Raw genomic sequence first — 15217 nt, 5'->3', positions numbered from 1 at the left:
GAGTTATAGCTGGGGGCAGGGAAATTATGATGCGGTGAGGCATGACTTAGGATGCGTGGCTTGGAAAAGTAGGCTTCAAGGGAAGGGCACAATCGATATGTGGAGCTTGTTCAAGGAGCAACTATTGAATGTCCTTGATAAGTATGTACCTGTCAGGCAGGGAGGAAAGGGTCGTGTGGGGGAGCCGTGGTTTAATTAGGAATTAAAATCCCTTGTTAAAGGGAAGAGGGCGGCCTATGTAAAGATGAGGCATCAAGGTTCAATTGGGCCGATTGAGAGATATAAGGTAGCTAGGAAGGATCTAAAGAGAAATCTAAGAGCAGCGAGAAGGGGACATGAAAAGTTCATGGTTGGTAGGATTAGGGAAAACCCAAAGGCTTTCTATAGGTATGTCAGGAATAAAAGAATGACTAGGGTAGGAATAGCTCCAATCAAGGATAGTAGTGGGAAGTTGCACGTGGAGGCTGAAGAGACTGGGGAGACACTGAATAAATACTTTTCGTCAGTATTCACTCAGGAACAGGACATTGTTGCCGATGTGAATATTGAATCACAATTAATTAGAATGGTTGGCTTTGAGGTATGCAGGGAAGAGGTGTTGGAAATTCTGGAAAGGGTGAAAATAAGTAAGTCCCCTGGGCCTGATGGCATTTTTCCTAGGATTCTCTGGGAAGCAAGGGAGGAGATTGCAGAGCCATTGGCCTTGATTTTTATGTCCTCGTTGTCTGCAGGAATAGTGCCAGAAGACTGGAGGATAGCAAATGTGGTTCTCTTGTTCAAGAAGGGGAGTAGGGATAACCCTAGTAACTATAGGCCGGTGAGTCTCACTTCTGTTGTGGCAAAGTCTTAGAAAGAATTGTAAGGGATAGGATTTATGAACATCTGGATAAGAATAATGTGATCAAGGATAGTCAGCATGATTTTGTGAAGGGCAGGTCATGCCTCACAAGCCTTATTGAATTCTTTGAGAAGGTGACTAAGGAGATGGACGAGGGTAAAGTGGTAGATGTGGTGTATATGGATTTTAGTAAGGCGTATGATAAGGTTCCCCATGGTAGGCTACTGCAAAAAATACGGAGGTATGGCATTGAGGGTGAGTTAGAGGTTTGGATTAGGAATTGGCTGGCTGGAAGAAGACAGAGGGTAGTAGTTGATGGTAAAGGTTCATCTTGGAGTGCAGTTACTAGCAAGGATCTGTTTTGGGACCATTGCTGTTTGTCATTTCTATAAATGACCTGGAGGAGGGGCTAGAAGGTTGGGTGAGCATGTTTGCGGATGATACGAAAGTCGGTGGAGTTGTTGACAGTGAGGAAGGATGTGGCAGGTTACAGCGGGATATAGATAAGCTGCAGAGCTGGGCAGAAAGGTGGCAAATGGAGTTCAATGTAGCTAAGTGTGAAGTGATTCACTTTGGTAAGAGTAACAAGAAGATGGAGAACTGGGCTAATGGTCGGATACTTGGTAGTGTGGATGAGCAGAGGGATCTTGGTGTCCACGTGCACAGATCTCTGAAAGTTGCCACCCAGGTAAAGAGTACTGTGAAAAAGGCATATGGCGTACTGGCTTTTATTGGTAGAGGAATTGAGGTCTGGAGTCCTGAGGTCATGTTCAAGTTGTATAAGACTCTGGTGCGGCCGCATCTGGAGTATTGTGTCCAGTTTTGGTCACCACACTATAGGAAGGATGTGGAGGCACTGGAACGGGTGCAGAGGAGGTTTACCAGGATGTTGCCTGGTATGGTAGGAAGATCATATGAGGAAAGACTGAGGCACTTGGGGCTGTTTTTATTGGAGAAAAGATGGTTTAGGAGTGACTTGATAGAGGTGGACAAGATGATTAGGGGTTTAGATAGGGTTGACAATGAGAACCTTTTTCCACGTATGGAGTCAGCTATTATGCAGGGCATAGCTTTAAATTAAGGGGTGGTAGGTATAGGACTGATGTTAGGGGTAGATTCTTTACTCAGCGAGTCGTGAGTTCATGGAATGCCCTGCCAGTAGCAGTGGTGGACTCTCCCTCTTTATGGGCATTTAAACAGGCATTGGATAGGCATATGGAGAATAGTGGGCTAGTATAGGTTAGGTGGGCTTGGATCGGCGCAACATCAGGGGCCAAAGGGCCTGTACTGCGCTGTATTTTTCTATGTTCTTCTATGTTCTCTATCTGAAGATATTGAGAGCAATAAAGAGGAGAATTGAAACTGTATTCTCACCCCCTTAAAGTAGATGTCAGGTGTCAGATTTTCAGTTTAGTAGGGCAGATTGCTATAGAGGTTAGTGAATGAAGTTAAGTTAGACAGAGAGTGAAGGATGCTTAGTGCAGAGGAGGGATGGTCGAAGTCCTGCCTCTTTGGAGTTGTACTGTGTCCAAGTGTTTTTAAACAAAGGTAGAACATCCCTACTGCCCTCACATCCCTTCCATCACCTAACCACTCTCCAGGTCCTATGCATGTAAACATATGCCACCTTGTGTCCTATACTCAATCCTAATGGCCCTTCAGGTCTTCCATGTCAAAGTATGCCCCTGTACCTACTCTTATTGCTGTTTATAGCCCATGCCAATTTAATGCTAAATCATACCAGACAAGGGCTCCCACCATCTTTGTACTCACATCTGCCATTCAGTTCAATTTGTGTTGACTGGATGCAGATCAAATGAGCAATGTAGAGATTTTTATTTATATTTATATTATTTTTATTGAGATTTTTGTGTCATGTGTGTTCGAGCGTAGGAATAAGGAGTACACTGAAAAGACAAAATAGACTTCTTTTAGATCTTGTGAGTATGCACACACCATCTGATCTTTTAGATGTTGTGAGTATTCACTGCATTAACCATACACTGTCAATCATAAAAAATCAATTTATTGTATTTACATCCTTCAATTACATAAAACCTTAGAAGAACAGAGATTTTGTTCAAGTAAAGGTAAAGTCACAATAGTCCTGCTCTTTCATTAGAGAGAGATGTTGGTGGTTTAAACTAAGGGTCACAATGCTTCAGGTGAGAGGAGGGATTGAGAAGGAGAGCCTTTCATTGTAATCTCAGCTGGTATGGAAATTGAACATATGCCACTGGCATCTCTCTGCATTGCTCTCCAGCCAATTTCTATCTGTCTGCGTTACAGTGAAAGTTCATGTTTTAATCTAACACCTAGGTAACTCCAGGATTGAAATCTTAATCAGACACAATGAACCCCTACTGAATACACTCCAGATCCTTCCACAACTCCAACACCCCAAACTGATGTGGTGTCAGAAAGCTGTATTTTTTGCAAAAGAAAATACGCACTGAATTTTGTGTTGAATATCAGGCCCTGTGTAAATTAAGTAAATACTGACAAAATCGGAGAAAAAAAAGACAAAGTTGGTACAGTCTAACTACATTCTAAGACCATAACTGACATCAGATTTTCAAAGTCATATAATTATAGAATCACGGAACAGATACAACACAGAGCAAGACCATTCAATCCAGCAGATCATGCCAGCTTCTACGAGGGCAAAGCAATGATTGCCACTCCCCTGCCCATTCTCTCCCCATGGCATGAATTCTCTTTTTTTGAAAATCTCGAAGAGACTTGAAAAGCAATTTCAATTGTGAATTTTTTACAGAAGTTTGATAAGCAGTAAGATAAAAAAGAGAATTGAGATTTTGAAAGCCTGATGAAAAAGATTGAATTTTTAGTGAGGTTAAATTTTGAAAGGATTATCTATAATCACAATATTTAGTTCACTTTACATATTCTTCGAAACTTTGTATATTTTTCTCCATGATTGGGAGAATTTTTATCATTTTGATTCAGAAGGTGATTGCACTGGCAGTATTATTGCAGCCGCAAGACTATGGAAAGCATGCAAATATATGTTTTAAACATACGATCCATTCATATTTTCAGAAGAGTGGCATCCTGTTCTCTTCTCCATTCATTTACTATCAGCTTTCCATTCAGGTTTGCTGTGTTCTCTAATACTTCCAGGCTAATTTTTATTTATTGTCACATGTTTTCTCCTGTTGTCTTTCTCCCTTTCCATTGAGCTTCAGCCAATAAGCACAATCTTTGTATTGATGCTGTAAGAATTCAACGTGGGAAGCAATGTTGGTCCTTTGTTGGTTCGTTCCACTCTGAAACAAGGTTAGTTCAAATGCCAGACTCCCCGGTCTCTACCCATAAAATAACATCAGTCTGCAAGCTCTGTAAATTACGTCTGTAATCTCACGCCACGTATGCATTCACTCTCTTGTACAGAGATACGCACTCAAAGATGCACACACCATCTGATTGAAAAATAATGTCAACATTCAGCAAATCTTAATGGAGGAAATTTTTAGTTGTGACTCATGGAATGTATATTAAACTCTTGTGTTGACTTACCTCGTACAACCTCACGTGATCTTTAGCTTGCTTCTGATGCTCTGTTCCTATTCATGAAGCACTTGTCCATTTCATCTGACCCCTTGATAAGAAAAGAACATTAAAAAATGACCCATTCAACTTTCGAGTCTGCTCAACAAATATCATGGCTGATTTCCTACTTCAATTCCACATTCTGACACTGTGTCCAAATTTCTCAATGCCTTTAGTTTCCAAACATCTCTTGATCTTTGTCTAAAAACACTCATTGATTGACTGTCCATGCCTCTTTGGATGGGAGAATTCAATAACTTTACAACGTTTGTTCTGAGATTGTCCCACCTGAACTTTATTGAATTACTCCATTTGGTGTGAGGCAGTGTGATGAGAAGGACCTGAAACCTGAAAGTAAATCTGCCTTGTGTCAGTTTTGTGTCATTTTTATAACTAGAGGAAAAAGCATCCGAAACTACAATGTGAAAACATCTGACAACAAGAAAGGCACTGATGGCACAAAAAAATGATGTTATCCGATAATTGCACCTTAGCCTACTCATTAAGAAGGCTATTCAATAGAATGTATGAAGAGCTTTGATTAGGTGTAGGGGAAAAAAATATGCCTTTTGCTTGCAAAGTCAATGTTAAGGGAATGATTATTTTTAAAATCTATTGAGGGAATGAGAGCAGATTAGGTAGAAAGTTGTTTAAGCATGGAATGGGTTAACTAGCCTGTAGGTGAAGCAAGATAGACACAGTCTTTTAACAGAAAACTCACTTAAATCTTGAAGCAGAGAATGATTCAGATGCGAACTATAAGAGCACAAGAAATAGGAATAGGAGTAGGCAACTCAACCCCTTGAGCCTGCTCTGCCATTCAATAGGATCATGGCTGACCGACTTTCTTCATGTATTCTTTCTTGCCCTTTCCAAGCTTTGGCAAATAGAGTTAAGGAGAATCCAACAGGTTTTTACAAATACATTAAGGACAAAAGGGTAACTCGGGAGAGAATAGGACCCTGGGGTGGGGTTGACCAGAACTGGAGGGCATGGGTTTAGGGTGAGAGAGGAAAGATATAAAAGAGAACTAAGAGTCTACCTTTTCATGCAGAGGGTAGTACGTGTATGGAATGAGCTGCCAAAGGATGTGGTGGAGGCTGGTACAATTGCAACATTTAAAAAGCATCTGGATGGGTAGATGAATAGGAAGGGTTTGGAGGGATATGGGCCAGATGCTGGCAGGTGGGACTATATTGGATTGGGATACCTGGTTGGCATGGATGAGTTGGACCGAAGTGTCTGTTTCCATGCTGTACATCTCTATGACTCTATGACTCTATGATAACCCTCGATTCCCATACTGATCAAGAATCTATCGACCTCAGTCTAGTCCTAGAATGTCCCATGAGATGAAACATCCTTTCAGTATTTAACCATCAATCCCCTTAAGAACCCCATATGTTTCAAAGAGATCACCTCTTATTCTTCTAAATTCCAATGAGTTGAGTGACAAAAGAGGAAGTGTTACATTTGTTCAGGATTATCGTTGAGAAAATCTTTACATACATTTTGAATGAAAAGGCTTCTTTCTATCCTGTGAACCTCTATGTTGCTAATCCCACTGAGTTTTTAAATGACAAAAGTTGCTAGGAAGCTCAGCAGGTCTGGCAACATGTGTGAAGAGAAATCCGAGTTAACGTTTCAGGTCCAGTGACTCTTCTTTAGACCTGCTGTTAACTCTGATTTCTCTTCACAGATGTTGCCGGACCTGCTGAGCTTTTCCAGCAACTTCTGTTTTCATTGTTGATTTATAGCAGCCACAGTTCTTTTGGTTTTTCTTCAAGTTTTAATTGACACCAAAGAAGAATCATTTGCACTGTTGGTCAGTGGTTAGCACTACTGCCTCACTGTGCCAGGGACCTGAGTTTGATTCAAGCCTTGAGTGACTATCCATATGGAGTTTACACATTCTCCTCATGTTTGCGTGGGTTCCTTCCAGTTGCTCCGGTTTCCTCCCACAGTCCAAAGATGTGCAGGTTAGGTGAATTAGGTAAAAATAATTGCCCATCCTAAATTATCCATAGTGTTCAGTGATGTGTAGGTTAGGTGCAGTACTGTAATGGGGTAGGGGAGTGGGTCTGGGTGGGTGGGTTGTTCTTCAGAGAGTTGGTGTGGACTTGTCGGGACAATGGGCTGTTCCATACTGTCGGGATTCTATGAAGGCAAATGATTTAACCAATACAGTTAAGTTTCCTTCTTCACTGTTTTAAAAGAGACATTGACTTGGTTAAATATAATGGGTTAATCCATCCTATTGAAACTAAGGAGAAATAAACTTAAAATGACAATTTTAAGTGTTCATGCTCTGGAGTGCCACTGCATAATTTCAAAGTCATGAAGTTTCCAGGCATCACTAATTAGATATTAGTTAGGATCAAACAAAAAGCCATGGTAAGAACTCTCATCATCAAAAGAATTTCACAGTATCTGTGGACTATTTAAACATTAGCTACTTTATCAAAGAATCATCTGATTATCCAACATACACCATTGATTAGGACTTGTCTCTTCTAAAGAATGATGTAACATACTGGAGGAACATCACTACTTCTCATTCACTTTACAAATCTTGTGAACCGTGTTGGAACTTTAACCACTTTATGGGGCATTTTCTGTTTGCTTATAAAAAAATAACCTGGACTAAACACTGTGCAAATTGGCAAACGTGAATAATATACTCCTGACATGGGTGAGTTTGGCATATCAGGAAATTGTGAACCTCACCTCATGATTTTCTGTCCATTAATTTTAACAAGAAGCAAAAATATGTTTAAAAGCTTGAAGGCAAGATCATAAAGATTTCGACGGCTTGACAGTGGGAAAAATGATGAGGCAAGATTTTACATTTCTTAGCAGGCTGAGGGGAGGCAGCACAGAAATAAAATGGTCTGCTCACTTCCACTCTGCCATCACTGTACATTTTCCCAAGTGCGGATAGACACTCAGAAGGAAAATAGTTGATTACAAATGTAAATGAAACTTGCTTCCCTAGCTTCCTTCCTCTTGGTCACTTACAAACACTGGAGTTATTATCACAGACAGTTTCTCATTTTTGTCTTTAGATGCCACAGTACACTCAGTGGTTGTGACTTTGGTTTATTATGGAAAAAAGTGTCGCAGCAACATTCACACTGGATTATGAATCATTTTATGAACACTTCTGTGTGGTCACACAACTTGTGGCTTCTGTGAAACTCCATGCACAACTAGCACTGTCAGGAGGCCGGGGATGAGGTGGGTTGGGGGGTGGGGGGGAGGGCGGGGGTGGAGGGGGTAAGTCTGCAGATTGAGAAGTCAGTCATGGTTAGAGCCACAAAGCTTCCTGCTCTCAAAGTTAATCTTCTCATTGAAGATGCATAAGAGATAAATGAAAACGGTTAAAAGAAAGATAAACGTCCTTCCAACTTCGCTGATATAATAAGCTGGCATTTAGAAATGACAGACCCTTTCTATTGCCCTTGTGCCACCCCATTGCCGTTAGTGGAAACAGACACCAAATTTAGTCAGGACAGCCCAAAGCTGCACTGGACAATGAAAAGTTGCTGACTGTCATATTGTTAATGGTTTCAACACGAAATGCTGATGTCTGTGCTTACATGTTTTCCAAATGGTCAGAGACTAGCAATGATGTCATTGTGATGCCAATTTGATGGTATCACACCACGGTGGGTGAGGGTTCGGGGACATTCCTGGTTTAGGAATGTAAAATCCAGCCCATGGTGGCAGTGACATTCAGTGATAAACAGGGGTTGAGGGTCTGATGTTTCAAAAGTGGTGGTTTTAGTTTCATTCTCCAAAGAAGCATCTATTCTCCAGAGGTTCAAATGCTTTGCCCTTTGCCATTACAATGTTCCAACACCCCTTAAATAAAACCTCGAGTCCCACTGACCTCAGGCCCTCCTTCCTTTGAAATCTTGTGTTTCTGATTCCAAGATCAAATAACTTAATTTCCATGCTCATAAGCCCCATAGTGAATGCACTCTCACTGTTCGCAGTATCACAGTTTTATTATGGTGCAGAAGGAGACCATTCAGCTCATAGCTGTTCCCAAGCCTCCAATGCACCAAAAGAGCCTCTCCAATATGGTTAGGTCCTAGGATTACTTTCTTGGGATCCCAGACCTGCCCTATTGTTCTTTATTAGAGCTCTCAGTGACAGAATTAGAATTAGCTTTATTGTTACATGTACTCAAACGAATACAATGAAAAGTGTACAAGTCTCCACTTACAGCAGCATCTTAGGTACAAAGGTCCCTATTTATAGCTTTTTCAATTACAGTTCTTAGAAAAATAGAGAAGTAAAAAGTTCAGCATTGCAGATTTTAGGAATAAAGTATGAAATGGAGAAAAATAAGTACAATGAAGGACCACCACACCAGCCTGAGGGGACTCCACATAGGCCCAAGAGACCACCAAGTTGGGGTGTGAGGGCACCTCGCTGGGCCAGGAAGCTGCCATGCCAGGGCAAAAGGATGCCACTTCAGATCTGTGCTGAGGCTGGGAATTCCAAGAACGCAAGGTCAGAGGCCAGGAGTTCCGAGGCAGGGGCTTTGGAGTCTGGAAGATCCAAGATCGTAAGATTTGAGGCCAGGAGTTCAGAGGCTGCGAAGCACCAACACCATGAGGTTGCAGGCCGGGAGGTACAAGGCCAGGAGATCAGAGGCTGAGCAGACTGAATAGGAGAAAAGAAAATGACAAAAGAAAGAAAAAAAGAAAAGGAATGGACGGAGTGGACGAGATCCAGTTGAAGTGTCCTACTTCACCACCATCTTGGTTCTGACATTTATCAGCAGGGTGATAGATGTCATCTTGGTTCTGACATTTATCAGCAGGGTGATAGATGCAGATGAAACTGAAGATTCAATCTACTGTACCCCCCACAAGCACTCCTGCTGCCCATTTCTGCTTATTCAATCAATGCACCTGATGGTGAATTAGTAGGCCATCAAGTAAGAAAGATGACAATTATAAATGCACTCGGGAGCTCCAAGCAGAACATGGACTATATGGCTGAGTATCACGTGGCAGAGTGTTACTGTGTGAATGTAAAGTCAGCCCTAACTAGAACTGTAAAAGCCCCTTACTCTTAGAATCAATCTTTATTTTGCATTAAAAGTTGAAAAACAGGCAGATATAACCCCCTTGCCCAAAAGGAGCCACTGCTTCATTTAACTCTGGTACCAAATATCTTCCACCCTGATCATACCCTGATACAGCAGCAAAACAATCTTGAGGAAAGACTGTCATTTCACCCTGGGGCTGTTTAACCTATAATATACAAGTAATTTTCTGACTTTAAATTGATTTCAATTCATTACAAGGAATTTTGAATTACTTGAGCTCCCAGGGGCAGTACTTAAGTCGTGGCCCTAAAGGGAAAAGTCAGATTATCAGTTCAGCAACATTATAACAAACCAGACCTCATGTCACCTATGAATAGTACCATGAGATCCTTTCAAAGGTTAGTAAATTGTTCTGAGTTATGATAAACTGATGCCATATCATACTGTCAAAGCAGTGTGATGTGAGTATAAATGCATCAAATAATCAAAAAAGGAACATTTCAATCAAGGAACATCTCAGACACTGATTTATTTCTAAGCAGGACCATATACTGATAATTCTCATTGATCTTTTTTTTAAACTTTGGAATCGCATTAAGCCATAAAGTACAGAAGTCAGATTCAGGGCAAGTTATTTTAAAAATCTAATGATAATTCTAATCGTGATGCTTTGAAATAGTGTTTTATTTATATATGGAAGTGATTCAAAATCCTGACCAGAGAGCTGAAAGTAGTTCTGTTTAAAGTTACGGGAAAATATTTTTGTTATCTGCAATCACTGTGGACAGGTTAAACCCAACTCACTAGTTTGGAAACTCACAGGATAGATCAATGATATTTCTACTTATTGTTCAATATCACTCTATGCCGACTTTAATGAAGATTTATGACAGGAGGTTTGCAAAATACCACTACACATGATACTGACAGTTTGCTGACACATGTTAGATTAGAATTACCCCCCACAGTCAAACTTAAGTAGGACTGAAAGGATGCAAATTTCATTCTGATTGATTCCTGAATAAGGGCTCATGCCCGAAATGTCGATTCTCCTGCTCCTTGGATGCTGCCTGACCTGCTGCGCTTTTTCAGCAACACATTTTCAGCTTAATTCTATTTGAAACAGGTACCTTAGCATTCTCATTAAAACAGTGAGAAAACCACATGGATATGATAAGGATTCAATATTGTCATGTCTGGAAGTGTAACTTGAAAGATCAACTTTTTAAAACTTCTCTCGATCCCACTAATTTACAGCTCTGGTCACTTGCATGAATTGTGCTGTTTGGTACCAAGATTTGGTCCTGATTTCGAACTCAAACAAAATTATTCTTTGTTTGTGACATTGAATATATATCAGTATTGATAAATGATTCTATCACATGTACTGATGCTACAAGCGGGCGCTTGCTATTATTGAATAATTCCAGAATCTTGACATTGGATCTGTCTCACAGGACTAGACATATTCTATAGCTGGAATTCTCTGGTATAGACACAGGCTCCACAGGACGCACAAACATAACAACAAAGAATAGGCTCAATAAATCTCGGCTCATATAACCATTACTTGTGTTACTCGTACAAGAAACCCTGGTATAGTTATGATACTCCCAAGCATAATGTTGATGTAGTTTAACTCACCTTATCCATGATTTGTCTCTATGTTGTATGAAGCATATGAAAAGAAAGGTTTGTATTGAATTTATTAAGCTTGTTTATCATTTTCTGCAATTATCATGATCTAACATGTTTGATGTTGTGAAGATGAAGGTTTTATTTCAGAATTAGGCACTATTATTGATGATTGCAGTGTATAACTGAGAATGGTATCGATGCTCTTAATAATGCCAACATCGCAAGACATAAATCAAAGCAAGGATTTAGTGGGCAGAAATATAAAATAAAAATTATTTATTTCATTAATTATCATAGTAAGCTAATATAATGTACGAATTCAATGAATTGCTCAAACAATGCATTATTTGTGATTCTTGGCACCTAATCATACAAAAGGTGTAATTGTGTATTCAATGATGAACAATTAAGTAAAGAATTTGAGTTATGGGAGAATTTTAACTCACGAACAGTGGATTTGAGTGAATGGGAGATTAAAGTGATAAGAGTCTGAATCACAATGCCAATAGCACCATTCACCATAGCTGTAAGCCTCAATGGACGAGCTGTTATCCATTCAACTCTGAATCTCGGGTTTCCCAGGAGACCTGGCAACTAATCCTGGAAGTGGCTCAAGTAGAAAGGCACTAAGCTTTTGAATCTGGAGCACCTATCTCCAATTGTACTCTCACTCAACCTCTTTCCATCTCCCCCAACCCATTTTCCCCAACAATCTTTTTCATTCTCAATCCACCTCCACTACCTTTACCTTTGCTCAGTATGCCTCCAAACCACCACAAAAGGTCCGTGTTTATCATCCCAAGATCACTGATTAATAAAATCTGCAACATTGCGATTCTGAAGGTGCCTACAGGCATGTAATCCTATACCCTCCCTCAAGTTCTTCAAAATATCTTTCTACCATGAATAAAAGGATCGGCTTAAAAGTTTGTTTCAAGATTAGAGTGGTGCTGGAAAAGCACAGCAGGTCAGGCCTCATCCAGGGAGCAAGAAAATCGACATTTCGGGCAAAAGCCCTGCCCAAAGCATCAATTTTCCTGCTCCTCAGACGCTGCCTGACCTGCTGTGCTTTTCCAGCACCTCTCTAACCTTGACTCTGATCTCCAGCATCTGCAGTCCTCATTTTCACCTTAAAAGTTTTTTTTCCCATTACGGCGGTCGCAAAAACTATGAATGACATTTAAAGTGTTCAAAGTATTTTCTAAGATGCCTGTATCCAGTGAACTTTATCCTCGTTTGGAGAGGTTGCTGGAAAAAGCTCTGTAGGTCTGGCAGCACTTGTGGATTTGGATTTTCCTCACAGATGCAGCCAGACCTGCTGAGCTTTTTCAGAAACCTCTAATCTTGTTAGAGAGAAAAAGCACTTGACAGACAAAGGAATGGATAATGGTCTGGGAGAATGAATGGGAGACAAGCAGTAGGCTGGAAGAACACAGCAAGCCAGGCAGCATCACAAGGTGGGGAAGTCAACATTTCAGATGTAACCCTTTTGTCTCTAACCTGGGTGAATGCATAGCTGTTGAATGCGACCATTACTGGCTGACAATGGGTTGTTTGTGGTAGCGGTCCATGTGATGACAGGATTTAGTGTGTGGCAGTCAGAGTAACAAGATAAAAGAAGGTGCTCAGGCCCTGAAATTATTGAACTCGATATTGAAGCCAGAAGGTTGCAGAGTTCTCAGGCAGAAAATGAGATGTTGTTCTTTCAGCTTGCACTAAGCTCCTCTGTTGTAAGCCTGAGATAGAGATGTTGGCCAGGGAACACAGAGGTGTGCAGAAAGAGCAGGCAACTAGAAGCTTGGGATCATTTTTTTGTGGATAGAATGTAGATGTTCTGCAAAGTGGCAGTCCAGTCTGCGCATCATTTCCCCAACGTAGAGGACAAAGTTAAAAATCACACAACATCAGGTTATAGTCCAACAAGTTTATTTGAAAGCACTAGCTTTGGGAGCGCTGCTCCTTCATCAGGTGATTATGGAGCAGGACCGTAAGACACAGAATTTATAGCAAAACATTACAGTGTCATGCAACTGAAATTATACATTGAACAAACCTAGATTGCTGTTAAGTTTTTCATCTTTTAGAATGGGTTGCAGGTTTTGGTTCATTAATATGTAAATCCCAGAACTTCTAAAGTCACATTCTCAAGATAATTTTAAGATTTTATATTAAAAAAGTGACATCTCAGCTCAGACAATGCATTAAAGATGTGAGGTTAGAGTCTGCCCATATCCAATCTTGAGTTAGATTGGTTATATTTCCATAGTGGAATTTATGAAATATTACATGGATTACTACCTGCATTGACTGCCTACAGATTGAGCGCTTTTTGAGCAAAACAGAATGTATCTCCAAATACAATTTTGCAAATACAAATTCACCCCATAGACTTGTGTGCGTGTATATGTTCTATGTGTGTGTGTGTGTGTGTGCATGAGAGAGAGTGTGTGATTGTATGTGAGTGTGTGCGTGTGGGTGGGTGGGAGTGTGGGGGAGTGTATGTGTGTGTGTTTGAGACACAGCATATGTATGAGAGAGTGTCTGCGTGAGCGTGTGAATATGTAAGAGTGTGTGTGTAATATGTTCTATGTGTGTGTGTAATGCAGTGGGGTCACCAGTAGTGTGACATGAAGCCAAGTTCCCAGTTGAGGCTATCCTAATGGGTACTGAACTTGGCTATCAGCTTCTGCTCGTCCACTCTGTGTTGTTGCGTATCCTGAAGTCCGCCTTGGAGGATGGTCACCTGACGATCGAAGGCCGAATGTCCCTGACTGCTGAAGTGTTCCCCAACTGGGAGGGAACACCCCTGTCTGGCAATTGTTATGCTACCTGATGAAGGAGCAGTGCTCTGAAAGCTAGTGCTTCCAAATAAACCTGTTGAACTATAACCTGATGTTGTGTGACTTTTAAATTGGTCCACCCCAGTTCAATAACAGCTCCTCCACATCAGTGTAGAAAGACCATGTTGCAAGCAGCAAACACAGTAGACTAGAATGAGTGAAGTGCAGATGAATCATTACATCATCTGAAAGATGTGTCTGTGACCTTGGATATTAATGAGGGAGGAAGTAAATGTTCAATGTCACATCTTTTGCGATTTCATGGGAAATTGTCATGCAGTTGTGGGTTCATTTGAGGAGTGAAGGAGGACTGGACCAGGGTGTCTTTGACGGAACGGTCCTTGCAGAAGGCTGGCAAGGGAGGGGAGGGAATATGTGACAAAAACAGAAATGACTGTGTAAGCTTAGCAGTTCTGGTACCGGTTGTGGAGAGAAATCAGAGTTAACATTTTGTGTAAGATGACTCTTTCTCAGAACTAGGGTGAATATGTTGCATCCTGTTGAAGGGTTGGAAATGATGGCTGATTACCCTTTGGATGTGGATATTGATGCGATAGCCAGTGAGGACAAGGGGGACATTATCACTGTGTGGGAGGGAAGAGGATACTCTTGTCAGATATCACCTCATTCTCAATAGATCCTTTTCAATATCAAGGAAGCTTTGAGAAGTTATTGGAAGGATATTATGAAGTTGGAGTGGATTCAGAAGAGGTCTACTAGCATGTTGCCAGGTTGTAAAGGTTTGATTTATGAAGGAGAGGCTGGATAGGCTGGGATGTTTTCCATTGGAGTGTTGGAGGTTGAGAGGCGACCTGATAGAAGTTTATAAAATAATGAGAAATATAGATAGAGTTAATGATAGTTGTCTTTTCCCTAGGATGGGGGATTTCCCGACTAGGGAGCACATTTGTAAGGTGAGAGGAGAGAGATTTAAAAAAGACATGAGGCAATCTTTTTACACAAATAGTAGTTTGCTTGTGGAATGAACTTCCTGAGGAAGTGGTGGATGTAGGTACAATGACAAGGTTTAAAAGACATTTGGATAGATACATGAATAGGAAAGGTTTGGAGGGATATGGACCAGGACTTGGCACATGGAACTAGTTTAGTTTGGGATTATGTTCGGTATGGACTGATTGGACCGAAGGATCTGTTTCCATGCTGTATAACTGTATGATTCTATAAGTTCAACATGTGTTATGGAATGCATCATCAAATTTTATCAAAATATTTATTCCCGAAGGGATGAACATAGTATCATTATTG

This window comes from Hemiscyllium ocellatum, chromosome 8 (assembly GCF_020745735.1).
Source record: "Hemiscyllium ocellatum isolate sHemOce1 chromosome 8, sHemOce1.pat.X.cur, whole genome shotgun sequence".
Taxonomy (NCBI): Eukaryota; Metazoa; Chordata; class Chondrichthyes; order Orectolobiformes; family Hemiscylliidae; genus Hemiscyllium; species Hemiscyllium ocellatum.
This window is presented reverse-complemented; position numbering follows the sequence as displayed.